Genomic DNA, 4,062 nt, shown 5'->3' with positions numbered 1-4,062 from the left:
TAGTTTAAAATTGAGTTTGTCTTAGGAAAATTTATCTTGGCTTACTGAATTGGATTTGTTGAATTATCTGAATCTGTTGAAACCTTTGCATTCAGATATTTTATTTCCATCAGTTTATTTATTACCGTTTGATTTTTTTTTTCCTGTTTATGTTATTTTCATTTCTTAAAAACAAATCAATCTTATTTGTTCTCAAGATAGAGCTAACATTATTTTGTGTCATCATTTTCGCTTTTTTAATAAAATATCATCAATTTTCTTTTTGTCGTAAAAAAAATCTCATTTTGTGCAATAATTTAGCTTGTTTCTTCAAAAATTTTCAAAGTCATAGATTTTAGATTAATTTTTGTAACTTGATTGAAATCGAAATAGATTTAAATTTTAAAAATTTAAGTTCCTAGTAAAATCATACAAATAAATTAAAAGTTAATGTATTATTATATGAAAATTAAAATTTATGTGTTGTTTATGAATTAAATAAAACTTTTTATTAATATTTAATGTATTACTATATTAAAATTAATGTGTAGTAATTTGTAAATTTATTACTAAAAGTTTGTATACATGCCAAATTGCCAATATCCAAATTCACCAACACAGTGAATAAGGCGAATATGGACAATTCCACAGAGTTAGTGGTCTGAGCATTTAACAGCAGAGGAAGACGAGGCGAGTTTGCAGACGGTGGTGGATACCCCGGCCCGTAGCCCACGTGACATCGAGATTAGCACATTTCTCATTTCTGCCACAAACAACATTATTTTGTTTTATTTCTCTCGTATAAAACAACATCAAATTTGTTTTGCAAACAACAAATAAGATAGGTATGATAGGGCGATTTCTGACATCGAGATGAGCACATTTCTCAGGTTTATGCCAACTTTTCTACTTACTCCCCCCCATGAGTGTTCATGAGTGTTTTTTTCTTCTTTCTCTTTGGGGAGAGAGAGTAGTGGAGTTTGATCTTTGAACCTCATTGTTTGTAAATAAGAGTTCGCATCGCTAAGTGTCTCCTTGAGAACGAGTGTTTATGATTATTAATATTAGGAGTTTTACTAAATGTTAAGTGCGTTTATTATTAATGAAAAAAGAGATTCGCCTTTATTAATGAAAGAAAAGTATGGAAAAAGAAAAATGCACACAATAGTGTGACATGCTAAAATATAAAAAAAAAATATTTTTTTTATGGAATGCAGGGAGTATAATTTCTAATTTTGTTGTTATTTATTATTAATATTATTTAAAAATATTTTGGTTGTTATTGCGATGAATTAATCTAATTATTGTAACAAGTATATTTTTATATTTAAAATATTTATGTTATTAGTGAGTAATGTTTTACATATCTGACTATTTGAGGTTATAACGAGTAATAGAAACACTTTTTAATTGTGTTTGAGATGGGTACAAATATATAAATTTATGAGAGTACTGATGATGGTTGAATAATATTAACCTCATCATTTATTAAATTGTGATATTTGTTATAGTTGATGTTCAGTAAATTGTGATATTTTACAAATTTATGTTATTTTTCGTGAGATCGTGAGACTAATGAGTAAGACAATATATAGTGTTGAATAAGACAGTATATAGAGTTTGTTGGGGATGAATCCAACGATTATGGATAAGGACGTCGGGGTCGTCCGATACGATGGGCACTAGCAACTTGTAACACGAACAACGTTAGAGCCCTTCTTGGAGCACCGGTGGGGGTGTCGATGGAAGGGCCTTCGACGCTCAAGTCAGTAAACAATATTAATAAAAATCGTATTGAAAGCAATTGAAAGTAAATGAAAGAGTAAATCGGGTCGATCTGGTCGACGGAGTTGAAGGCGATTGAGCAATGAGCGAGGGCCGTTGGGTCATCTCGGTTGATCTGATCACCGGAAAACCTAAGGCTGAGAGCGTGGAGGCAGAATAATGCGAGTGGGGAGAGAAGAGTGAGAAAATGTGTTAGAGTGCGAATGATCGTGTGTCGATTGTGTTAGTGAATTAGTATATATAGGTTACGGGCCTGCAGGGAGGCGACTAGGGTTAGGGTTTGCTGGAATGCCCCTTGAAACCCTAGCGGTTCCGACTTCTTAGGAAACGATCTTTCGTGATTCTCGTTTGACCTAGTCACCAAGTAATTGTTGAGTTTAGAGTTTTTCTTAGTAGGTTCACGTATTTCCCGTATATGGGCCTACTATGGACCTTATGCTATGAATGTGGTATGGATCGCTTTACCGGGCTGGCCCGTTGGGCCGTATAGTTTCGGCTTATACGAATTTTACTCATTACAATGACAGAGTGCAGCATGCGCTGCAGGGCTGCGCTGTTGCGCGTGCCTCAGGGCTGTGATGCGCAGTCGAGCGCTGCCGGTCAGGGCTGCGCTAGGCAGTCGAGCGCTGGGCTATTACGCGAGCGCTTCCGGGCTGCACCGACGCTCTGGCCTCCGAGCTATTATGCTCTGGCCTCTGACCTGCTCTGCTCTGGCCTCCGAGCTATTCTGCTCTGGCCTCCGAGCTGCTATGCTTTGGCCTCTGAGCTGCTCTGCTCTGTCCCTCGAGCTGTTCAGCTCTAGCTTTCGAGCTGCTCTGCTCTATCCCTCGAGCTGCTCTGCTCCGGCCTCCGAGATGCTCTGCTCTGGCCTCCGAGCTGCTATGCTCTGGCCTCTGAGCTGCTCTGCTCTGTCCCTCAAGCTGCTCTGCTCTGTCCCTCGAGCTGCTCTGCTCTGGCCTCTGAGCTCGGACTGAATTAATTGGAATTAATTCAGTTTTTCAGATTGGGCTAGACGTTTGGGCCGCGAATACTTATTCAAATGGGCTATACGAAATTTGCCCACTACAATGTTGAATAACGATATTAAAAAAATTAATAAAATTTTCGCTCCCTTCAGAATTCCAACCATGTAAACTTTTTCCCCCTTTAGATAAATATCAGTTATAGGATACATTAAATCAACACTAACAAATCAATCTAAAATCTCACCACATATATGAGATCTCATTGGAACTCTCATATATATATATATATATATATATATATATATATATATATATATATATATATATGGGGTTGGTATCAAGTGAGAATCTTAGATTTTGTGACACCTAAGAACAATTATAGACCATTGATTATTATTAATCTAATGGTTCTCATAAATAGATGGAAATTAACAATTATACTATCATACCAAAATAAAACTTCCGATTTATACTAATAAGGGTTACTAGGTAATTTCAATTGTGAATGAAAAAGGAGAGATCTTAAAGATTTAATCATATCCCAATTTTACAAGCGTTGACAGGGGGAAATAATTGCTGGGTAATTATTGGGTCTTTTCACCACCCTTTCACCTTCCTCCCTTCGTCCGCCATTTTCGAGTGTCAAGAAATTTGTTCAAGCTCCGGTGAGTCGTCCTCAGAGTATCGATCTCCATCTAAATCGGTTAAACCTTGGCGATTGAACAAGGTTTGAGAAAGTTCTCCGTCGTTTTGTCTGTGGGTTTTTTTTTTTCCCCAAAAATATATGTTTGGTTGAACAAATTTCTTGAACAAGACTTTCAAATCAGGTGATATGGAGGCTTGATTCTTCCTCTACGTCAGTTCTTTCATGGGATTTTTTTTTTGATTATTTATGGAGATTTCTTTAACACAACAATATGCACACTTGCACACACTAATCCCATGGAATAGAAAATTCAAACGAACACGAGGAATGAACAACAGTGTTGACATGAGCAAAAAATTATTCATGAAACACAATATTATGCATGCCTACACACAAGAATCTCATGACATACAATATTCACATGAATAATGCGCATTAACAACAGAGCTCACACGAACAAAAATTAAAAGCACATGAAAGGCAATATTCACACGAACAAGTTGCATGAAATACATTATTCACACGAATATCTGACATGAACAGCAGGGTTCACATGAACAAATATTATAATACACACACAATAATTACACGAAAGACAATATTCAAAAGAACAAGTGACATGAACAATACTATTTACATGAACAATCAGAACAATACAATTCAAGCATAGACACATTAACATCGAAA

This window comes from Salvia miltiorrhiza, chromosome 5 (genome assembly GCF_028751815.1).
Source record: "Salvia miltiorrhiza cultivar Shanhuang (shh) chromosome 5, IMPLAD_Smil_shh, whole genome shotgun sequence".
Classification (NCBI taxonomy): domain Eukaryota; kingdom Viridiplantae; phylum Streptophyta; class Magnoliopsida; order Lamiales; family Lamiaceae; genus Salvia; species Salvia miltiorrhiza.
The sequence above is the reverse complement of the archived record's forward strand: the minus strand, read 5'-3'. Positions refer to the sequence as shown.